General features: G+C 46.9%; 1 protein-coding gene across 1 annotated transcript in view; it reads left to right on the forward strand.

The window, feature by feature from the left end:
* The window catches only part of HPD (4-hydroxyphenylpyruvate dioxygenase), a 66,707-nt gene that overhangs the window by 2,665 nt on the left and 38,230 nt on the right, over window positions 1-25,812 (forward strand). The window contains exon 2 of the mRNA XM_044290510.1: window positions 7,605-7,768. The gene's annotated coding sequence lies outside the window, so the exon portion shown is untranslated. The remainder of the gene's footprint in view (window positions 1-7,604; window positions 7,769-25,812) is intronic.

A 25,812-nucleotide genomic window follows, 5' to 3' on the forward strand; every position in this document is an offset into this window, starting at 1 on the left:
CGGGAGCGCTCCAGGGCCGGATCCTGTACAGACGCACGGGAGCGCTCCAGGGCCGGATCCTGTACAGACGCACGGGAGCGCTCCAGGGCCGGATCCTGTACAGACGCACGGGAGCGCTCCAGGGCCGGATCCTGTACAGACGCACGGGAGCGCTCCAGGGCCGGATCCTGTACAGACGCACGGGAGCGCTCCAGGGCCGGATCCTGTACAGACGCACGGGAGCGCTCCAGGGCCGGATCCTGTACAGACGCACGGGAGCGCTCCAGGGCCGGATCCTGTACAGACGCACGGGAGCGCTCCAGGGCCGGATCCTGTACAGACGCACGGGAGCGCTCCAGGGCCGGATCCTGTACAGACGCACGGTGAGCGCTCCAGGGCGGATCCTGTACAGACGCACGGCTGAGCGCTCCAGGGACGGATTCCTGTACAGACGCACGGGAGCGCTCCAGGGCAGGTATCCTGTACAGACGCACGGAGCGCTCAGGGCCGGATCCTGTACAGACGCACGGGAGCGCTCCAGGGCCGGATCCTGTACAGACGCACGGGAGCGCTCCAGGGCGGATCCTGTACAGACGCACGGGAGCGCTCCAGGGCAGGATCCTGTACAGACGCACGGGAGCGCTTCCAGGGCCGGATCCCTGTACAGACGCAAGGGAGCGCTCCAGGGCCGGATCCTGTACAGACGCACGGGAGCGCTCCAGGGCCGGATCCTGTACAGACGCACGGGAGCGCTCCAGGGACCGGATCCTGTACAGACGCACGGGAGCGCTCCAGGGCCGGATCCCTGTACAGACCGCACGGGATGCGATCCAGGGCCGGATCCTGTACAGACGCAAGGGAAGCGCTCCAGGGCCGGATCCTGTACAGACGCACGGGAGCGCTCCAGGGACGGATCCTGTACGACGCACGGTGAGCGCTCCAGGGCCGGATCCTGTACCGGACGCACGGGAGCGCTCCAGGGCCGCTCCAGGCCGGATCTGTACAGACGCACGTGATGCGCTCCGGGCCGGATCCTGTACAGACGCCACCGGGAGCGCTCCAGGGCGGATCCTGTACAGACGCACGGAGCGCTCCGGGCCGGATCCTGTACAGACGCACGGGAGCGCTCCAGGGCCGGATCCTGTACAGACGCACGGGAGCGCTCCAGGGCCGGATCCTGTACAGACGCACGGGCAGCGCTCCAGGGCCGGATCCTGTACAGACGCACGGGAGCGCTCCAGGGCCGGATCCTGTACAGACGCACGGGAGCGCTCCAGGGCCGGATCCTGTACAGAAGCACGGGAGCGCTCCAGGGCCGGATCCTGTACAGACGCACGGTGAAGCGCTCCAGGGCCCGGATCCTGTACAAGACGCACGGGAGCGCTCCAGGCCGGATCCTGTACAGACGCAAGGAGCGCTCCAGGCCGGATCCTGTACAGACGCACGGGAGCGCTCCAGGCCGGACTCCTGTACAGACGCACGGGAGCGCTCCAGGGCCGGATCCTGTACAGACGCACGGGAGCGCTCCAGGGCCGATCCTGTACAGACGCACGGGAGCGCTCCAGGGCCGGATCCTGTACAGACGCACGGGAGCGCTCCAGGGCCGGATCCTGTACAGACGCACGGGAGCGCTCCAGGGCCGGATCCTGTACAGACGCACGGGAGCGCTCCAGGGCCGGATCCTGTACAGACGCACGGGAGCGCTCCAGGGCCGGATCGCCATGGGGTGTTGGGTGCAGTTTTTGCTGGGGTAGGGAAGGTGCTAGGATGCATTACAGGTTGGTCTGTTGTCAGGTGGCATCCTTTGTATAATGAGAGCGTTGTGGAAAGTGTAGGATGTAAAGTACTAGCTGAATGATGGCTTTCAGGGAGTTGTAGGGGAGACAAAATCAGGGTATGCATATGTGGTATGAGAAGTCCACCATGCTTACTGTCAACCGGAAACGGTGGAGCGCATTGGTGCGCCTATTGCGATGTGTGGGAGCTACAGAAACAGCATAGCTCAGCACGCGATGTCTAGAAATAGTCATAAGTACCCTATTTTTAACCAGCTGTACAGTTTTACGTTGTGTTCGCCATTTGGGGCGGATTGCAGGTGTGTCAGGGCCAGGACTGGCTTAGTTCTATTGCCAGGCACAAGGATTGCCATACATGCGCCTAACTTATGATGAGCCTCACGCCTTGTCATAAATTGGACTAATCTTATGGCAGAGCAAGGGGGACACTAAAAACGGTGTAAAATGCAGGTCTTGGTTAACGTGCCCCATTGGGTCTTGTTTATAGAGACCATGTAAGGCTGGGTTCACACTTTCATTGAGCTTTCAGCTCTTCTAAGGCTGGTTTCACACGGGCGTGACGGATTTGATCCGGATGCGTTCAGGGTGCGTTCAGTGAAAATGCTGCGATTTTGGCACTAAAACAAGTCAGTTTTGTCTGCGATTGCGTTCAGTTGTTCAGTTTTTTCCGCGCGGGTGCAATGCGTTTTGATGCGTTTTTCACGCGTGTGATAAAAAACTAAATGTTTACAAACAACGTCTCTTAGCAACCATCAGTGAAAAACGCATCGCACCCGCACTTGCTTGCGGATGCAATGCGTTTTTCACGTAGCCCCATTCACTTCTATGGGTCCAGGGCTGCGTTACAAACGCAGAATATAGAACATGCTGCGATTTCAAAGCATTGCAGAAGTGATGCGTGAAAAAAAACGCTCATGTACACAGCCCCATTGAAATAAATGGTGCCGGATTCAGTGCGGGTGCTATGCGTTCACGTCACGCATGGCACCCGCGCGGAAATCACGCTCGTGTAAAAGGGACCTAAGGCCTCTTTCACACGGGCGTCATGTTTTTTGCCCGGATAAGAGGCGGGTGCGTTGCGGGAAAATGCGCGATTTTTCCGCGCGAGTGCAAAACATTGTCATGCGTTTTGCACTCGCGTGAGAAAAATCACGCATGTTTGGTACCCAGACCCGAACTTCTTCACAGAAGTTCGGGCTTGGGATTGATGTTCTGAAGATTGTATTATTTTCCCTTATAACATGGTTATAAGGGAAAATAATAGCATTCTGAATACAGAATGCTTAGTATAATAGTGCTGGAAGGGTTAAAAATAATAAAAAAAGTTAACTCACCTTCTCCTCTTGTTAGCGTAGATCCCGGTCTGTTCTTTAGCTGTGGACTGAATGACCTGAGGTGACGTCAGATCACATGCTCCAATCACATGGTCCATCACCATGGTGATGGAGCATGTGATCTGACGTCATCAAAGGTCCTTCAGCCACAGCTAAAGAACAGACCGGCCTCTACGCGAACAGGAGGAGAAGGTGAGTTAACTTTTTTATTATTTTTAACCCTTCCAGCACTATTATACTAAGCATTCTGTATTCAGAATGCTATTATTTTCCCTTATAACCATGTTATAAGGGAAAATAATACAGTGAATAGACTGTCACCTAGAACCCATGCGTGAAAATCGCACCGCATCCGCACTTGCTTGCGGATGCATGCGATTTTCACGCAACCCCATTCATTTCTATAGGGCCTGCATTACGTGAAAAACGCACAAAGAGGAGCATGCTGCGATTTTCACGCAACGCATAAGTGATGCGTGAAAATCACCGCTCGTGTGCACAGCCCCATAGAAATGAATGGGTCAGGATTCAGTGCGGGTGCAATGCGTTCACCGCACGCATCGCACCCGCACGGAAAACTCGCCCGTGTGAAAGGGGCCTTAATCAGAAAAAACAGCTATTTTATTTTGAGCATCGGTTTGTCCAGGGCCGCACCGCCAATTAGCCGAGGTGAGGCGATCGCCCCTGGTGACAAGTGGGGGGGCGGCAGGGCACAGGGAGATGATCGCTTCCAATGTGAAAGTTTTCATCTCTATACTCATCTGTATCGCTGTCCTCAGGACAGCAATACAGATGGCTGTGCTGCGGGGCAGAGGAAAGGTGTCTCCCTTCCCCGTTCCTCTGATAGAGGCCTGTGCAGGCGGTCCAATGATGTCATCGCGCCGCCTGAGCCGTAAGGAGCGGGAACCAGGCCTGCATCGCATTGCTGAACGTGGCATGTAGGTAAGCATTAGTGATTTATTTTTTATATGGCACACAATGTAGGAGAGGACTGCTATGTGGGGACACGTCTTACTGGCACATTATTGGGGGGCATCTACTGAGGCCACAAAGAAGGGGTATTTTATATGGGGGAGCTCTGTATAGGGGCATTTTATACTGGGACACATTATGGGGGGGTACTATGGGGAAGAGGGAAGGAGGAGCACTATGGGGGAATCTACGGTGGGCACTCAGAAGGGGTATTTTATACTGCCAAGTTATGGGGGACACCGGGGCACTATACAGGTGAAACTGGAAAAATTTGAATTGTGAAAAGGTTCAATATTCTAGCCTCAAAGTGTCAGCTAATTAATCCATACCCCCTGAGCAAAGGGTACCTCAAAATTGTGACTTTGGGGTTTTCATAAGCTGTAAACCATAATCATCCAAATTATAACAAACTAGCAGAAGGACCCGGCTTCGCACAGGTATATTTCATCTATTTAATTTAATGTTTCTGTGTGTCGTTAAAAGATATCGACAGTATCCCCCATAAAAGTGACGTCTACAGCACCTCGCCCCACTGTCTGCTGAGCTGTGTATCTAATCCTACCCTGTGTGATACTGTCTGCTGAGCTGTGTATCTAATCCTATCCTGTGTGATACTGTCTGCTGAGCTGTGTATCTAATCCTATCCTGTGTGATACTGCCTGCTGAGCTGTGTATCTAATCCTATCCTGTGTGATACTGTCCGATGAGCTATGTATCTAATCCTATCCTGTGTGATACTGTCCGATGAGCTATGTATCTAATCCTACCCTGTGTTATACTGTCCGATGAGCTATGTATCTAATCATATCCTGTGTGATACGGTCTGCTGAGCTGTGTATCTAATCCTATCCTGAGTGATACTGTCTGCTGAGCTGTGTATCTAATCTTTTGCTGTGTGATACTGTCTGCTCAGCTGTGTATCTAATCCTATCATAAGTGATACTGTCTGCTGAGCTATGTATCTAATCATATCCTGTGTGATACGGTCTGCTGAGCTGTGTATCTAATCCTATCCTGAGTGATACTGTCTGCTGAGCTGTGTATCTAATCTTATCCTGTGTGATACTGTCTGCTGAGCTGTGTATCTAATCCTATCCTGTGTGATACTGTCTGCTGAGCTGTGTATCTAATCCTATCCTGTGATACTGCCTGCTGAGCTGTGTATCTAATCCTATCCTGTGTGATACTGCCTGCTGAGCTGTGTATCTAATCCTATCCTGTGTGATACTGCCTGCTGAGCTGTGTATCTAATCCTATCCTGTGTGATACTGTCTGCTGAGCTGTGTATCTAATCCTATCCTGTGATACTGCCTGCTGAGCTGTGTATCTAATCCTATCCTGTGTGATACTGCCTGCTGAGCTGTGTCTCTAATCCTATCCTGTGTGATACTGTCTGCTGAGCTGTGTATCTAATCCTATCCTGTGATACTGCCTGCTGAGCTGTGTATCTAATCCTATCCTGTGTGATACTGCCTGCTGAGCTGTGTATCTAATCCTATCCTGTGTGATACTGCCTGCTGAGCTGTGTATCTAATCCTATCCTGTGTGATACTGCCTGCTGAGCTGTGTTTCTAATCCTATCCTGTGTGATACTGTCTGCTGAGCTGTGTATCTAATCCTATCCTGAGTGATACTGTCTGCTGAGCTGTGTATCTAATCCTATCCTGTGTGATACTGCCTGCTGAGCTGTGTATCTAATCCTATCCTTTGTGATACTGCCTGCTGAGCTGTGTATCTAATCCTATCCTGTGTGATACTGTCTGCTGAGCTGTGTATCTAATCCTATCCTGTGTGATACTGTCTGCTGAGCTATGTATCTAATATCCTATCCTGTGTGAAAACCTGGTAAATTAAATGTGAACTTAGGGTCCATTCACACGTCTGTAAGTGCAAATTGCGGATCCGCAAAACACGGATACTGGCAATGTGCATTCCGCAATTTGCGGACCGCACTTCGCCGGCACTATAAAAGAAAATGCCTAATCTTGTCTGCAATTGCTGACAAGAATAGGACATGTTCTATTTTTTTGCGGAAATGGAAGCACAAATGCGGAAGCGCGGATCCGCAGATGCGGACAGCACATTCCGGCCCCATTGAAATTGAATGGGTCTGCACCCGTTCCGCACCCATTTTGCGGACGTGTGAATGGACCCTTATACTGGCTGATACACGTTATATGACTGAATAATTAAGGACCTGCGAACTGCTAACTTACCTTTGGCAGGATTCAGTGTGAGGAACACCCCCCTCCTTTTTTTCTATTTATGTTATGTTTAGATTTCGTTATATTGAATTGATGTTCTGTTTAATTTCTCTTAATATTTTTAAGGCTGCTTTCACACTAGCGTTCGGTATTCCGTTCGTGAGCTCCGTTTGAAGGAGCTCACGAGCGGACCCGAACGCAGCCGTCCACCCCTGATGCAGTCTGAATGGAGGCGGATCCGCTCAGACTGCATCAGTCTGGTGGCGTTCAGCCTCCGCTCCGCTCGCCTCCGCACGGACAGGCGGACAGCTGAACGCTGCTTGCAGCGTTCGGGTGTCCGCCTGGCCGTGCGGAGGCGAGCGGATCCGTCCAGACTTACAATGTAAGTCAATGGGGACGGATCCGTTTGAAGATGCCACAATGTGGCTCAATCTTCAAGCGGATCCGTCCCCCATTGACTTTACATTGAAAGTCTGGACGGATCCGTCCCAGGCTATTTCCACACTTAGCTTTTTTTTGCTAAAATAATGCAGACGGATCCGTACTGAACGGAGCCTCCGTCTGCATTATTATGGGCGGATCCGTTCTGAACGGATCCGCCCGAACGCTAGTGTGAAAGTAGCCTAAGTCTATTGATTTCTTTCTATTGTTGCCTGGTCGATATGCCAGGGCTGAGTTCTCCGTTTACTATAGGTAATCATCACAGCTGGTGGTGGTAGTCTGTGCCTGAAGAAAGAAAGGGAGGTCATCATGCTTGCTGAATTGGATAGAGAACATTGTTGGTATTTGGTGTTTAGCTTAAAGGGCATGAACTTCAGGATGGTTTCATTTAATAAAGCTGTGGCCAATCCCACTTAACCCAAAACATTGGTGTATTGTCTTTATTTGTATGGAAGGTGGAGAGTTGAGTTTAAAGCGGGGGGAAAGGGAAGTTTGCTTCAGAGGGCTTGTTAGGTGAGATGATCCCTGCAGCCTCAAACTGCGGCCCTCCAGCTGTTGCAAAACTACAACTTCCAGCAGGCCCGAACAGCCTACAGGTATCAGCCTACAGCAGGGCATTGTGGGAGTTGTAGTTTTACAACAGCTGGAGGGCCGCAGTTTGAGAATGCCTGCTCTAAAGGATCTCACCCATACTAATACAAACTCGTCACTGCATCCGCTAGAATATAAAAATGGAAAGAACAGAGATGTAATCTTACCCTAACATTAAAAAAAAAATCATTTTTTTCTTACATGAAGCATTCACTTTTTTTTCTTTTTTTTTATTGAACTTGAAAGCTTAGGGGCTAACACGTTTTCATATGTGCCTTATGTTTCAGATTTTTTGGCTGAAGGCTGCCCTCTATGTAACCTTTCCTATTGAAGACTAGGACTTTGCAGCTGCACATGACGCCTGTTTTACAAAGATTTTATTCAGTACAGAACGCCATGCAAGCTGCTGCAGACTGAGGAAAATACGATTTCAAACTTTGTCGTCTTGGGGGTAAAAAAAACATGCCTTTCTTTTGCATAGTTTTATTTGACTTGAACCCCTTAGTGACCACCAATCCGCAATTTTCCGGCGGTCAGTAAGGGTCCATAGCCTTTTCACAGTGGCCCACTCTGAGCGCTGCACGCACTTGAGAGCTGTGTTCCTGCACTAACAGCCTGGACCAGCAGGAGTGCCAATCCAGGCTGTTTAACCTCTTACATGCTGCAAGCAATGGTGTTTTCCATATGTAAGCAGTTACAGAGGGAGCGGACTCCCTCCGTTTCCCATTGAACCCTGCAAATGAGGGCTGATGTGTGTACAGTATAGGCAGGCCAGGACCTAGTATAGCCCTCAAGCCAATCTTGAGTGTTCAATAGCAGGCTGTGCCTCTCTGTATAGCACTGACATTAAAATACAATGCACTATAGGAATATTAGGGGAGATTTATCAAACTGGTGTAAAGTAGAACTGGCTTAGTTGCTCATTGCAACCAATCAGATTCCATCTTTATTTTCGTGAAAAATGAAAGGTGGAATCTGATTGGTTGCTATGGACAACTAAGCCAGTTCTACTTTACACCAGTTTTGATAACTCTATGCAGAAAAGATTGCACAGAAGGGGGAGATTTGCACCGTAAGCCTGCTATGTAATAAAATCTAAGTATATACACAAAACATACAGGGGTGAACTAGGATGTTACTGGCCCTGGAAAACAAAACTAAGTGGGGTCAGCAATACCATAATTCAGCGCAAAATACCTGCAAGCATTAACAGATACCACTGGCTTTTTCATTCTGCTGAAGCACAAATAACAGTGCAGCACAACATACCCTCCAGAAGCTGCCTCTGAGATACAAGCCACAACACCGAGCCAGTCCTGCCTTCAGCACCACCAGATCTAATGGAGAATAAAGCACTACTTACCTATTGCATCCTGTGACATCTCTGATGTAAACATTCTGCTTCCTCACCTCTATTCAAGGTCAGTCAAAACCCTCTTGACAACTTCTTTCAGCTATGTCTCAGCTCTGCAGAGTTTGCCACAAAGACAACTTAGGCCTCATGCACACGACAGTATTGCTTTTTCAGTGTTTTGCGGTCCGTTTTTTACGGATCCGTTGTTCCGTTATTTGTTTCCGTTGTGTTTCCGTTTCCTTTCCGTTTTTCCGTTCCGTTTTTCCGTATGCCATATACAGTATACAGTAATTACATAGAAAAAATTGGGCTGGGCATAACATTTTCAATAGATGGTTCAGGAAAAAACGGAACGGAAACGGAAGACATACGGATGCCTTTCCGTATGTGTTCCGTTTTTTTTGCGGACCCATTGACTTGAATGGAGCCAAGCACCGTGATTTGCGGACAAGTATAGGACATGTTCTATCTTTTCACGGCACGGAAATACTGAAATACTGAAACGGAATGCACACTGAGACACTTCAGTATTTTTTGCTGAACCATTGAAATGAATGGTTCCGTATACTGAGCTCAAAAAACGTCCAGTATACTGAACGCAAAATACTGTCGTGTGCATGAGCCCTTAGAGTTCTCACTCTTTAATCATCTTTCCCATCATGTGCCCTCTGTACTGACCAATGCCCTCAAAGGGGGATGTCAGTGTGTCTTGTGGGGCGACTACTAATGAGCGCTTCCAATGTGGAAACGCTCGTTAGTACAGGAGGACCGGAGAGCGGTGAATACAGCGCTCCCTGTGTGAGCTCTCTACTCACCACTCCCTGACCTGCGCACAGTGGGTGAATTCCATCGCACGTTGTGCGACGTCGGGTCACAGCACCGCGCAGTAGGAAGAGCATTGGATCTCAGAAGCAGGAGAGGTAAGTAGAATTTTTTTTTTCTTCTCTCAGATCTGAGGTCCTGATTAACTTGGGGGTCTGAATAGTAGTCTTATTAACATTATCCAACTCTATTTCTGTCCTAAGAGCAGTGATACCGTTGAATTCAGGGGGGTAGCTGTGGCCTCTGGCCGGGCACATAAGTACCTGATGCTCCCAGTGTTAAAGGGGTTGTCTCGTCTCAGACAATGGGGGCATATCGCTAGGATATGCCCCCATTGCCTTATAGGTTTGGGTCCCACACCTATATAGAGAACAGAACCTGGAAAGTGAAGGAGGGCGCATGCGAAGCCGCCCTCCATTCATTCTCTATGGGGCCGTCAAAAATAGCCAAGCACTGGCTCGGCTATTTCCGTCGAGCCCATAGAAGTGACAGTACGCTTCCATTCACTTCTATGGGGAGCCGGCTTGGTAGTGGCTGGACTGGAGTTCTCCAGCCACCACCTTGCGGGGCTCCATTCCCGATATAGGTGCGGGTCCCAGGAGTGGGACCCGCACCTATAAGATAATTGGGGCGTATCCTAGCGATATACCCCCATTGTCTGAGATAAGACAACCCATTTAAAGGGCTTCTGTCACCCCACTAAAGTCATTTTTTTTTTTAGGCTAGTTACATTCCTTATAGTGCGATATATGAGAATATAATGTTGTTACTTACTTTCATTCGGCCGTTTCTTATAAAAACGAAGTTTTATAATATGCAAATCAGGTCTCTACCAGCAAGTAGGGCGTCTACTTGTTGGTAGCCGCCGCAAAAAACCACCCCCTCGTCGTGTTGATTGACAGGGCCAGCCGCGATCTCCTCCTCCGGCCAGCCCTGTCAGCATTTTAAAAATCGCGCGCCTCTGTTCATTCGGCGCAGGCGCTCTGAGATGAGGAGGCTCGTCTCCTCAGAACTCCCTCAGTGCGCCTGCGCCGATGACATCACCGAAAGAGAAGAAAAAAAAAAAATTACTTTAGTGGGGTGACAGAAGCCCTTTAATGCTGGAAGGGTCAGGTGATTGTGTATCTGTCCATCTGCCATGATAAGAGCTTGGGTGGCCCCCAAGGAATCATCCCACCTGGAATCTTTTCAAAAGGGCCTATGGTGTGTCTGCACTTGACTACATCCAAGTGTATAAACCTAAAGCATGTCCTATGCTATTACACAGGACAAGGGGTCCTTAGAACTTTGCAGTGGTGGTTACAGTTCCATGAATACATTTGCCATTTACAAAACATATAACGAGAGTCGCACCATTGTACCTGTCTCACTGTAAAATCTATTTAACTGTGCCAGGTTCAAGCCTTCAATTTTAATTTATATTAAAATACATGTAATAGTTTACCTAAGAATATCATGAGTGTAAGATTTCACCTAAAAAATAGGACACATTCTATTCTGGCCAGCTCAGGTTATATTATAGACTCCAGAAGAAGGACCTCATTCTACCAACTGCACAGGGTATATTACGAACTCTAGAAAGGGACCTCATTCTACCAACTGCACAGGGTATATTACGAACTATAGAAAGAGGACCTCATTCTACCAACTGCACAGGGTATATTACGAACTCTAGAAAGAGGACCTCATTCTACCAACTGCACAGGATATATTACGAACTCTAGAAAGGGACCTCATTCTACCAACTGCACAGGGTATATTACGAACTCTAGAAAGAGGACCTCATTCTACCAACTGCACAGGGTATATTACGAACTCTAGAAAGAGGACCTCATTCTACCAACTGCACGGTATATTACGAACTCTAGAAAGGGACCTCATTCTACCAACTGCACAGGGTATATTACGAACTCTAGAAAGAGGACCTCATTCTACCAACTGCACAGGGTATATTACGAACTCTAGAAAGAGGACCTCATTCTACCAACTGCACAGGGTATATTACGAACTCTAGAAAGAGGACCTCATTCTACCAACTGCACAGGATATATTATGAACTCTAGAAAGAGGACCTCATTCTACCAACTGCACAGGGTATATTACGAACTCTAGAAAGAGGACCTCATTCTACTAACTGTACAGGGTATATTATGGACTCCAGAAGGAGGACCTCATTCTAACAATAGCTCGGGCTATGTTATGGATATACCGGTGAAACTCGAAAAATGTGAATATCGTGCAAAGTTCATTTATTTCAGTAATGCAACTTAAAAGGTGAAACTAATATATGAGAGACTCTTTCCATACAAAGCAAGATATCTCAAGCCTTTATTTGTTATAATTTGGAGGATTATGGCTTATAGCTTATGAAACCCCAAAGTCACAATTTTGAGGTACCCTTTGCTCAGGGGGTATGGATTAATTAGCTGACTAGAGTGTGACACTTTGAGTCTAGAGTATTGAACCTTTTCACAAAATTCGAATTTTAAGCTGCATTAATGTAATTCCTTTTAATTTGCATTACTGAAATAAATGGACTTTTGCACAATATTCACATTTTTCGAGTTTCACCTGTATTAAAGCCTCCAGAAAGAGGACCTCATTCGAGCCACTAAACAAGGTAGTTACTCATAACTCCTTTTGCCAACACCATTCTAGCCTTCTCCACACTGAACAGGCTATATTCGCAACTCCAGAAGGAGGACCTCCTTCTAAGGCCTCATGCAAATGACCATATATATTTTGCAGTTACGAAATCGAAGGTGCGCAAAATATGGACATCATCCATGTTTCATTTGCATTTTTTGCTGACCTTTTGACTTTGATATGTCCGTGGTTCACAAGTATAGGACATGTTCTATCTTTTGCAGAACAGAAATATGGATATTTAAAAGGACGCAGATTATCCATGTGCTTTCTGCATCTGTATATCTGTTCCGCAAAAAGTAAAAATATGTCTGCAAAATGCATTGTTGATGAGTCCGCAAAAAAAATTTGGATGGCACACAGACAACATCCATATATTGTGGATCTGCGATTTGAAGACTGAAAAACTGATAGAATATGTCCTCAAAATGCAGACTGTGGATCCATCAACGTCAATGGGTCTGCAAAAAAAATGTGTACGGTTCACATATGTATCTTAAGGTTCGGCACTTTGCAGACGAGCAAAACGGATAAGGTTGTGTGCATGAGGCTTAACCACTGAACAGGCTTGGTTACTTTTTCCCACTCCATTCTAGTCTGCTCTACACAGACTACATTAGGAAAGAGGGTAGCAAGGTTATAAAGGGTTAAATATGTCAAATTTAAAAAAGATATTTATTAAAATCCCTGTATATCATATTTTAATAAAAGTCACATCAAATACAGGAGAGCCTTCTTTTGCCCACTCCATTCCAGCCTGCACAGTATAGAACAGACTACATTACTGACTCCAGGAGGAGGACCTCCCTCTAACAACTCTCCACTTATATTAGGCTACTTTCACACTAGCGTTTATGCTGGATCCGGCAGGGTTCAGCAGGAACGCCTCTGTCACTGATAATACAACTGTCTGCATCTGTTATATTATCTTTAACATAGCCAAGACGGGTCCGTCATGAACTCCATTGAAAGTCAATGGAGGATGGATCAATTTTCTATTGCGTCAGAGAAAACGTATCCATCCCCATTGACTTGCATTGTGGGTCATGACGGATGCGCCTTGCTCTGCATCCCAGGATGGAAAGCAAACCGCAGCATTCTGCGGTTTGCTCTCTGGTATGAGAATGGAACGGAATACATTTTGGAGCGTTCCGTTCTGTTCAGTTACGTTTTGTCCCCATTGACAATGAATGGGGACAAAACATACGCCTTTTTTTTTTTCGGTATTGAGACCCTATGACGGATCTCAATACCGGAAAATATTAACACAAGTGTGAAAGTAGCCTAACTTACTCCTAACATCTCTGCAGATTATATTAATGATAATAGAGGATGACCTCCTAACAACTCCATTGTAGCTGATTCTAGGGTGAACAGACTAGATTACTGACTCCAGGAGGAGAACCTCCTTCTAACAACTCTGCAGCTTATATTACTGATAATAGAGAAGGACCTCCTGCTGAAAACTCCATTCTACTATACTGACTGCAGAGTGTGGACCTCCTCCTAACAACTGCATGTTTTAACAACTCTATGGCTTATATTACTGACTCCAGGAGGAGGGCCTCCTTCTAACAACTCCATTCTAGCTGATTCTATGGTGAACAGACTAGATTACTGACTCCAGGAGGAGAACCTCCTTCTAACATCTCTACAGTTTATATTACTGACTCCAGGAGGAGGACCTCCTTCTAACAACTCTAAGGCTCCATTCACACGTCCGCAATTTGTCTTCCGCATCTGTTCCGCAATTTTGCAGAACAGGTGCGGATCCATTCATTTTAATGGGGGAGTAATTGTCCGCATCAGCACTTCCGTGATGTGGTTCCGCAAAAAAAATGAAGCATGTCCTACTTTTGGTCGCAAATTGCGGTCCACGGCTCCATTGTACTCAATGGGTCCGCAAAAAAGCGGATGACATGCGGAAAGACACCAAATGTCATCCGCTTATCATCCGCATTACCCTAGCAGCATGTATTCCTCCTTCCTTTTTTATTTCTGCGGAAACACGGAACGGATGTGGATGCACTTTTGTAAAAAACTGAAGGTTTTTACGGAAACACGGATCCGCCAAAAAACGGACCGTAAGGAAAATTACGGACGTGTGAATGGAGCCTTAAAGGGATTCTGTCATCAGATTTTACCCCTATAACCTAAAGATATCCTCATGTCCGGACTAAGAAGAAGAAGAATCCTAAGCTGGCCTTATTAAACCTCACTGAGGCTCTATTTGTCCAAAAAACAGGTTTTTATAACCTGCCAATCACTTACTTAAGGTGGTCCGTTAATACAGGGTGCCCATCCGCACCCCTCGCCATCCGGTGCCTAGCGCCGCCTTCATCGCCGCCTTCCCTGTCTTCAGCTGCCTTCTACAGCTCAGCGCCGCCTCTGCAATCCTCCCGTCCCTTTGCCAGATCCCACCAGATCGACTTTTTTCATGGCAGGAACGCCGTTACCTTTCAGCCTCAAGCCAGGAGAACGCGGCTGAATCAGATTCACAGGGGGCGGAGACGGAGCGGAGGCTAAGGGAGGAGGGACAGCTTCTGTTGAGAAGACGGAAGCTGTCTGTGCTGCTGCCTGCGACTGCCTCACTGTGACTCCTCTCATGGCGCCCCGCCCCCTACTGACATCATCTCCTTCACTTCTTCTGTCGGCCAGATACGCTGCGAGTATGTTCAGTCACTTCGGGCAGAGCGTTCGCAGCTGACACATAGCTACGAGATCATTTAGAATGTCTTTCAGAAAAGTTTGTCCTGGGATTCGAACTCATGAACTCATGTACAACCATACACATGACAGCTGCCCACTGTGTATGGATGTAGCAGAGCTGGGTGTGTTGGGGCAGCTGTCATGTGTATGGTTGTACACTAGGTATCAGTAGAAGTCTTATTTTTTTTTTTAAGCAACTACATAGACAGCTTTCATGGCTGTGAGGGTAAATGCCTTGCCTCTGATATGTAGAGGTCATGAGTTCGAATCCCAGGACAAACTTTTCTAAAAGTGTTTTTTTTTTTTTTTTTTTTTAAATACCGGACTGTTACTTTACTGCCACGGGGGAGGGGGGCTATTGGCGCCATGATACTGGCACATGAAGGGGGTAGGAGAGAGGCACTTGATACTGGCACATTAGGGGACAGGGGGAGAGGATGGCACTATGATATTAGCACATGGGGGGGGCAAGAAATGGACATGAATCATGAGGGGCAGAAATGTGAAATGATGGGGGGGGGGGCAAGAAATGGACATGAATCATGAGGGGCAGAAAATGGACATAAATCATGAGGTGTCAGAGGCTGCAGGACAGTGACTGGCAGCAGGGTGGCACACACTTGTGTACAGGGGTCAGGGCACACCTGCTGCTTGACTAGGGGCCATAGATTCTGACTGGCACAGGGTGCCCAGCAGTGGCACATGGAGAATAATAGGTGGCACAGACTGTCTAAATGGCTATGACTGGTACAGGGTGCAGGACAGTGCCAGACTGGCAGAGGGCACAAGGCAGCATACTGTTTTATGTTGCCCTGGTGGCACAGGTTTTCAGACAGTGGCTGAATGGCACCTGGCAGTGAATAGGTGGCACTGCTCGTGTTTACACATGACCATAGTCAGACTGGCACAGGGTACACGACCATAGTTAAATATTACATGTAATAGGTGGCTGAAAAAGGGGCGAGTAAAGGGGTGTGGTCAATGGGTGGAGTCAAGGCAAAAATCCTTGCACCAGCCCTGCCTGAGAGCTCCCCTCCTCCTATCCTGAGCCTGCCTGCGACGAGTGCGACTGTCTGCTGAGGTGAGCGTCCGTGGCTGGACCATCCGACCGGATCGGGGTCCTGGTGGTCCGGTCCAGACCAGTCTAGACTAAGTGTGCCACCCACTTGCCACCAGGGCCGCGGCACTCAGGCCTGACGGCCTATCGGGAAATTTCCTGGTATCCCGGCAGGCCAGTCCGGCCCTGGGGCTCTGTCTCTTTTCCTTCTTTTGGCTGGCTGGTAACTTCTCCAGGACTGGCAACTTATCCAGGGCTTACTACTAAGGGCTCATGCACACGGTCCACAAAACACAGATCCACAAAAAATACGGATGATATCTGTGTGCATTCAGTTTTTTTAGGAACAGAACAGCTGGCCCATAATAGAACAGTCCTATCCTTGTCCGTTATGCGGAACAGACATTCGGATATACGGAAACATAATGCACACAGAGTAACTTCCGTTTTTTTTTTTGTTGCAAACCCATTAAAATGAATACGTTCGTGTGCATGAGCCCTAAGTCTAAGTCACCTAGCAACTATATTCAAGGGTCAATTAACCTCTTTTTTGCAACCTCTAGTGCAAATCAAATGCATTACATGAAAATACATTTTTAACCCTTTTTGCAGTGGGCCCACAGTCTGACAATATCAGCACTAAATGGACAGTGTTAGGCCTCTTGCACACAAACGTATTTTCATTCCATTTCCGTGTACATTCCATTTCCATGTTTCCGTTCCGCAAAAAAAATGTCCTATCATTGTCTGCATTACAGACAAGGATAGAACTGTTATATTAGGGACCAGCTGTTCCGTTACGCAAAGTACGGAATGTACATGGACGTCATCCGTGTTTTTTGTGGACCACAAAATACATACGGTCGTGTGCATCAGTCCTAAGTTAAATGCCTCCTCCGGCAGTTCGTGCTCCAGACTGAAATCTACTTCAGCTACCAGTGGTGGCAGCTGCCACATATTTGTCTCTGCCTCTCCTACCAGATATGACTTATGGAGTTATATACCAAAACATCGTCTTATGTTATCTTAATGTCCAGGCTTGAAGGACTATACTTAAACAGCTATATTCCCATTGCCTGCTCTTTGCAATTAGAAAATCCACTGCCTACGACAGTGCACCCTGGAATTTCTATGGGTTGAAGAACCTTTGTGGGTGGCACCTCCAGAATATATCAAGGAGTGTCGTTCCACTAATCCCTACAGTGGCGTGGTTTTCAGTCATCATTTACACTGTCCAGTCGACACCCCCTTTTCAGAAACTAGCCAGGGTGGCGTAAAACTTGTGGCACGTTTTTGATTCGTTGTGCTGTATCTATACTTGCAGATTTCAAAGCAGAAAATCTGCACGGATACAGAATGCACACGGACGTCATCCGTATTTTTTGCAGACCGCAAAATACATACGGTTGTGTGCATAAGTCCTAAGTTAAATGCCTCCTCTGGCAGTCCGTGCTCCAGACTGAACTCCAGCTACCAGTGGTGGCAGCTGCCACATATTTGTCTCTGCCTCTCCTACCAGATATGGCTTACGGAGTTATATACCAAAACATTGTCTTATGTTATCTTAATGTCCAGGCTTGAAGGACTATACTTTAAACAGCTATATTCCCATTGCCTGCTCTTTGCAATTAGAAAATCCACTGCCTACGACGTCATCCATATTTTTTGCGGATCCGTTTTTTGCGGACCGCAAAATACATACGGTCGTGTGCAAGAGGCCTTAGGCTGTGCAGTGCTACGCCTCCAACTGGTAACACCCAGCTGGACCTTTCTTGCAGACTGCTGGCAATTCATTCTGAATTTCTAGCAGGAATAATAAAGGTCTGCCACATCGTAAAGTCATAAGAATTGGTGCTCCAGAATTCAGAATGCAAATACCGGTAGTTATTAAAGCAGACATGTCAGAAGAGGTTGCAGGTCCTTTTTAACTAAAAGCCTTCATAATGATTTGGAGAAGTTCTGTGTTTTTCCTCTTGCGGGGCCCACTTTGTTTGTTTACTTAGGAAGAAGAAAGGCAGGCACCCACATAGATGGAGTAATGCCAAGACCTACAATTGTTGCCTAATGCGAGCAGGGATCTCATCAGTTGTTCTCCAGGAGGCCCACTCTTGGCTAACCTACAATCAATCTGTTTTTTTTGTTCTCTTATGTATTGAGACAGGACTGTTTCTAGCCCCAAGTGCCTGCATGGGGCGCAAGGCTCTCCACTGTGTAATTCCGGCAGAGGCAGCAGGGACAGGAACAGACTTGTGTGCAGGGGAGGGCTGAGAAGGAGCACTTACAAAATCTCTGGGCTGAAGCAGGGTGGCTTTTTTACAACGATGGTCACCTAGAAAAAATCTTTGCTAGGTAGTAATTCCCTGTTTCATGTAAATGAAGTAGGCTTGTTGCACATTTGTGTTATGGGAACAGCCTGCCAAATCCGTGAATACCTGGCACTGTTGTGCGCTGCCTAGATACCGTCTGGCCGTATTCACTATAATGGTGACTGGCGCAGATCCGGCCACAACCCAACAAATATGCAGAGGAGCAGCCGGACAAATACCGCTGCGGGCAGCAGTTTTCGTCCAGCCACTTCTTGGCATATTTGCCGGGTAGCAGCCAAATCGCCGCCGGTCCCCTATATAGTGAATAGGGCAAGACAGTATATAGGCAGCGAGCGGTATTCACGGATCCGGCAGGCTGAAACAAGCTTTAAAGAGGACCTTTCACTGTTCCTGACATGCCTGTTTCAATAGCTTCATGCATTTCCCATGTAATAACAATTCTGGAGCATCTATTCTTATGGCTCTATGTTGTGCCGTTCCCAGGGGCGTTGCTAGGGTCTCAAAAGATCCAGGGCCCAAGCCCCAATGCATATGGCCCAATTCTCTTAAGTCGACAGTACCCCTAAGCCCGCTATAGCTATACAGCAGCACGTACCTCTCACATCCAGTTTCTCCCAGATGACGTCTCCTCTGATGTAGATCTTCTCTATCATCATATTCCCTATTCCGTCCGGACAACTTCTCTTAGTCGCGCCTTGTCTCTACAGAGTGTGACACACAGACATCTTAGCTTGCAAATTTTTCTGTACCCCAAAATACTATCCTGAAGAAAAATGAGTGCCCCCTCATAGTAATAGTGCTCATCATAGTCTCACCAATACTAATTACCTTCTAGAATGCCTTCAGGGGTAATGCTACTGTATTTACATGGGACTGCATGTTGGAGGTGGCTGGGGAGCTGGTATTTTTAGTTGTTAGAAACAAACTTGGTTTCTTGTTCATTGCATATGTATGATGATTGATATTGGTCTGAGCAGCATAGGATTGTTGCTCCTTTGAGCCTATAGAGCAGGGGTGCACAACCCGCGGCCCGCACAGCCAGTTTTTGCGGCCCCCGTACTCCTGCACAGAGACACAGCTGATCGTCTGCCTCTGCGATCAGCGCGTCTCTGTGAAAAATAAAGCCTGCTCTGAAGGCCCCGTCCCCTGCAACTGCCCTCACTAGATTCGGCTCCCAGCGCTGTGGAACATACAGGTCCTCCCCTGGCACAGGGGAGCCCGGAGCGCTCGGAATGCCTTGCCCCCTGTAGCTGCGCTCACTACTCGCCGCCTCCCAGAGCCAACACACAGGTCCCCCGCCTCCCCCCGACCTTTCACTGACTGCGCGCTTCCTCGTGTGCCTGCACCGCATCACATACTGGGCCAATCAGCATTAGCAGTGTGCAAATATCCTGCTGCTGATTGGCCCAGTGTATTGCTGGCACGCCCGGCAGACAGCAGGCGCACATGCAGGGTGGAAGAAGTTATTGAGTTGTGCTGCCCGCCTGCCTCACCAGTGCCACCCAAAACAGTCATACAACAGCCAGCCCGTCCGCACAGTAAGACACTGCCCCAGCCACAATCTTTACAACCAGGTGTTCTATTAAAAAACCTTAAAGGGGTATTCCCATCATGGACAATGGGGGCATATCGCTAGCAGCATATGCCCCCATTTTCTGATAGGTGCGGGTCCCACCACTGGGACCCGCACCTATATCGAGAATGGAGAGGGAGCGCTGTGTCTGGCGGACTGGAGCGCTGTCTTTTCGGCGGCCCCATAGAAATGAATGGAGGGAGGCTGCGCACGCACAGTGCGCCCTCCACTTTTGGGGCTCCGTTCTCTATATAGGTGTGGGTTCCAGCGGTGGGACCCGCACCTATAAGACAATGGGAGCATATCCTAGCGATATGCCCCCATTGTCCATAATGGGAATATCCCAAGTCATTAAAAAACCTTACCCCACGTGACTTCCGGGGGTGTGCGCCTCGGCGCAAGTGCAGTACCAGGGCATGGGTAAGCTAAAATGACAGTGAGCATTGACTCATTGATGCGCCCACGGACACCACACAGGCGCTCTCAGGGGTAAGGAGATCTGACGGCATATTTTCTTGTTAAAGGGCTTCTGTCACCCCACTAAACCGTTTTTTGTTTTTTTTGGGGTTAACTTATAATCCCTATAGTGCGATTTCTGCATACATAAGCTAAATAATCATTTCGGTTCAGTAGAATTTGTTAAAAACGTAATTTTAAAATATGCAAATTACCTTGCTACCAGCAAGTAGGGCGGCTACTTGCTGGTAGCGAGCGGCCGCCTCTCAGGGCGCCTGCGCCGATTGAAGACAGGTACGGCGCAGGCGCGAGATCTTGATAGCAGACAGGGCCAGCAGAGGACGATCCCGTTCCCTGGCCCTGTCAATCAACATGCGGAGGGGGCGCCTTTAGGATCGGAGGATGCAGCTGCTACCAGCAAGTAGCCACCCTGGAAGTTTAAGGAAGGGTCATGTGGATATTTGATTATAATCTAACTAATGATATACAATCATTAACTACTAAAAAGTGCCTTAGATGTATTCACTTACTGGTGTGACAGATGGTTACCTCATAATATACACACAAAGATGCCACATGCCGCATGCTAATGAGCTGATTTGAGTCCAGCGTGATATCAGTGAGTCCAGCGTTTTTTTTTTAATTCAGAGCTATAGCCACTCCCCTGCCCACCTGCTGCTGATTCATATGTAAAATAACTGTCAATCAGCAGCAGGTAGGCGGGGAGAGTAAGGAGCTCATGAATATTCAAGACTCATTATTATGAGCTGGAGCTTTTCAATACAAGATGTTGGCAGATTGACTGGGTCAATTAAAGAAAGTGACCCAGCATTTTGCTAAGAGAATCAGTCACTTATTTATGTTGCCCTTAGTTAGGACATCATAAAACTGGTGACAGGTTCCCTTTAACGTCTATAAATGTGTGCCAGGAGATGAATATCCAAAATTGTGTGAAAGAGCAGCTATTTATGCCTGCCTGTTTGGGTCAACATACTCTTGCGAGCAGGCATTTTCTATTATGAACATTAGCAAATCTTACTAATGAGAATCTTCAGTCAATTCTGCAACTAGCCACAACTGAGCTGAGACCTAACATCCCAAAACTTGTGAAAAATATGCAACCCCAGAAATTATGCTAACTCCTCTTTCACACGTCAGTGAATTACACACTGTCACGGATGATGTAACAGAAAACAAGAAGTTACAAAAGGATCCGACTGGCTTGATCCGAAACTAAGGAACAAAAGGGTGACCCCTATTTGAGCCCTTAAACTCTCCCTGTCTTCTCAGCCCATGCAAAGATCTCTATGATAGAAAATTGCATGCCCTCGTGCCTCGACTGTATGACACCTGAACACCTTATAATAGTGAGGGGACACGACCACCGACTCCCTACACTTAATACGGAGGGAGTCAGGGTCACCTAGGATCAAGCAAACAGAAAAAAAAAATCAATGAACAGACTTATCTGTAGAAGGATCAGTTGTAGCATCCAGCATGTACACACTCCAGGAAGTTGTATAAACCACAAAGTAATGCAGTATGGGAGGGGATTTAAAGGGATGCAATCAGTGCAACTAAATGACAGCTGAGAGAGGAAAACGAGATGACAAAACGAAAGCAAAACAAAAGAACCTCAAGCAGGAGGTTCTGAAGAACGTCTGTCAGAGCTTCTCAGATGTCTGGTGGTGACACACGTGCTGTTTGTGTTCTCCATGGACAGCACACTTACCCACTGACTTTAATGTGCTCATTTACACATGATTAGTTTTCCGTCCATGGATCTATTAAAACCACTGACCATGATTGCCATCCATGTTCTGTCAGCGGTCTTCACAGACCACTAGTAGGAGATGTTCTGGAAACTAATTTTCAGCCTACAATGAACGTGGAATACGGATGACACATGGAGGCCAGAAGCCACGGACCAAAACACGGATCCTTCACGGACAAACTACTGACCACCTTGTTATGGATGTCATCATGAGAAGAAGATCCTGTTGGAACTCAGGCTTGTGGTGGTGCACATGGAACGGATGCATTGCCAGTCTTTTGAGAGCAGATAATCCTGGCCCTCGCTTTCTTCAATATGCTTTTATCACAACTGGTTGTTACATAGAATGCATTTTGGCCCATCCAGAGCCTTTGTCAACTATAGTTGTCATCAAGGACATGAAAGTGTGAAATACGCATCTTTCATATGTCACATGTGCATAGCCCACATAACCATTGATTTTAATTTGTTAATTCACACAGCCTTGTTTTTTCACTGAGGCTGGCTTCACACAGTTTTTGTTGTATTTTTGTAGGTTTTTTTTTTCTTGCATTGCTGTGTTTTTGCAGAAAAAATACCAGCTGCGTAAGCTGGCTGAAAGTCTATGAAAATTTTTGAATAAAGGACACGCATTTTATTTCAACTGGGAAATGTTTTTAAAACACAGCATTTTGTAGAAGTTCTCTGCGTGGAAAAATACCTCAAAAATGTATCTCAGACATTTTTGTTCAACATTGAATGTTAATGTTCAATTTTATTTGAGTTTCTTAACTAAAAATTTGCTGAAATCAACACCCAGTTGCTTTTATATTTGCAGTCCTAAAGTTGATTTTACTAATTAACATTTATGTAGTACTGTGCTGTGCAGTATATGTTATAGAACTGTTACTGATATGTAAACCTTGTTCTGTTTATTGTGAGCCGGATACATAAACTGTATAACACAGCATATATTTGTACTCCCAATCCTGTTATGAGGAATTTTCTCATATTTTTCATGGCTTTTTAGTAGGCCTCTGTGCCATTCAAAACACGCAGTGGTGCATGAAAATTGTAGTATGAATTAATTGGCAATCCAATGGCGGGTTTACACAGCCTGATTGTAGGTTATCAGGTACGAATGTCACTATGAATGCTTGTTCCTGATAATCGGCCGATGTAAGTGTGCTGCCGATTGGGTGAATTGATCTGTCATGCAGCACATTAAGGCTAGGTCTACACAACGACATTTGTCGCGCGACAATCAGTCGCACGACAGATATGGCGCAACATTTGTCGAGCAACATTTTGTTGCACTAATGTCGCGCAACAATTTTTATAATGGCAGTTTATGGTGTCGCACTGCAACATGCGACATGCTGTGACTGCGGCGCAACAGTCGCAGAAAAATCCATCTCGAAAATCCATGCTCCATCTGCTCCTGTGTGCTATTGCTATATGAATACATCAACGTATACTAAATATTAATAATGCAAAACAAGTTATAGTTTTCATGCAGTAAACTTTTACCGTTTAAGCAGCTCAATTTTTTTTTGTGGCCCCAGAAGACAGAACAATGCGACAATGCGGCCCTCAGACCAAAATAGGTTGTGCACCCCTGCTATAGAGGGACTTTAGGTTGATCCTATTAAAGGGCCTAGTCTAGAACTCGACACTGTCCAGTGTCTATACACACTAACTGGATAGTGGCTGGTCCATTAAATACGGATTAAACATACTAGTGGGTGTGATTATATGCTCTATACCATATGAGCTTTTTTGACATTTACATGACTCTGTCTAGTATACTGACTGATAATGGGGTGGCCCAAGTTAATTTGTTTAGTGGCGACTGTGTGACTGGCAGTACAGAAACTTTTTTATTTTATCATCCACAATTGTCGGTGTGAAAGTAATTTGTCAATATTACGGTTCCATAAAGGGGATCGGGCACTTGCCTCCCGGTTGACTATACACTTTATTGCAGGATTGAGCTTGGGATCTTAGAGATGCAACACTGATAGACCCACATGAAGTTACCACGCCTTTGAAGTAGACATGCGCAATGCCCCCTGGATGCATGCTTTGCTCTTCAGGGAGGCGCGCATGCGCAGTCTGTTTACATAGACGCCGCGCGCTTAGCCTGCAGTACTGACCCACCGACGATATCTCCACCGGCATGACTTCTAGGTATGTTTAGTATCTGCACCATAATTATGTACCACTATTGTGTATGATTCACGCCTGGATTTTGTGGGGGGGGGTTGTAAATGTTCACTTTTTGGACTATATGTGATTTGATGGCGGGGGGAGCTGACCCTTTTGAGTTGGTTCCTGACCCTTTTATACAATTAATTCTAAGCTGTATATATATATATATATATATATATATATATATATGTCTCACTATGTTGTATCACACTGAGCTTGAATAAAACTCAGAGTCGAAACGTTGCTTGTTTGGTGAAATAAACACGGAAATTTTTGAAGACCTAGAGTGCCGCAGTATCTTCTAATCTTTATGGTACTGGGGAGCCCAGCAGGTCGGGGCACCGCCACCAAATGGTGAGTAGTGCTGTTTCACTTTCTTATGCTGCAAAACTTAGTATGGGCCCACTTTGTTTCCTAGTACGTGCCCATCAATCACTGAGTGCAGAATGCAAAGAGCAAGAAGGAAGAAAGAGGAAGAAATTCTAATAAAAGAAATTGTAGTAAAAAAGTCACACCTGGCCTCACCCCCTTTATCCAACTTCTATGTCACAAAAAGTGGAACAGGCACTTCATAAATATGGTGCTGATCCTGAACATCATATTTCTCACTATATGTATACCACACAACTGACATAAACACACTGAATAATCTTTTGCTTCCCTTACAAACCTGGCTGGCCACAGCCACCACTAGGGGGAGCTCAATGCATAGAAGTTTATGCAATTACATTTAACTAAAGTAGGATCTGTAATAATCTGCTTGCACTGAGCTCCACCTAGTTATGGATGCTGCCATTAAAGGTATGCCACTGTTGATGACCTATCCTAAAGATTAGTGTTCATCGAGCACCAAAGTGCTTGTGTGCTCTGGCCGAACACATCGGTATGCTCGTGAGCACCCGAGCACAATGGAAGACAATGGGAGAACCCCAGGCACCCCCTACTCAGAAGAGAAGAGGGTGTCTAGTTCACAAAAAAAGGTTAGAAATTGATGGAAACCCCATAAATATGGTTTGGAAACAGCATTAAAGGATAACTGTCACACTTAGACCCTAATTTTAATTTTCATATATGTAGTTACTAATAACATGATATTCCAGAATCAGTTACTGTTGGACTGACTTACCCCATATTTAATAAGATTCAGCCCTTAGCAACCAGTCTGCATAAAACTGCAATTTCACTATTCAGTTAAGATGGCCGCCACTGCCCTCACCCTGAGGCTAATCCCGCCTGCCCTCACTAGCCAGTAACAATAGCCCCCCAAAAGTGTCAGTAACCAGAGCCCTTCCCCTAAAGGGTTAATCTCCTGCAGCACAAAGGGGTCCTCTTACCACATGTTGCTTTCATTTATACACTGAGCAGATGGGAGATCTCCCTTCCCTTGTCTGCGCTGCACCAACTCTGCACTGTCCCAGTCTGCTGAGTGAGGCAGCGTCTGCCAAGCGCAGGGACAGGGAGAAGTGCACACAGCCCAGGCACTGTTATCAGCTGCTGGGGAGGACCTGGCTTTAATCATTTACTTACAGTCCCTGGCTGTCAGTAATCTGACCTTGCACGCAGCCTGCTTCTGCGTCCTCCGTCCTT

The sequence above is a fragment of the Bufo gargarizans genome, chromosome 1 (assembly GCF_014858855.1).
Source record: "Bufo gargarizans isolate SCDJY-AF-19 chromosome 1, ASM1485885v1, whole genome shotgun sequence".
Taxonomy (NCBI): domain Eukaryota; kingdom Metazoa; phylum Chordata; class Amphibia; order Anura; family Bufonidae; genus Bufo; species Bufo gargarizans.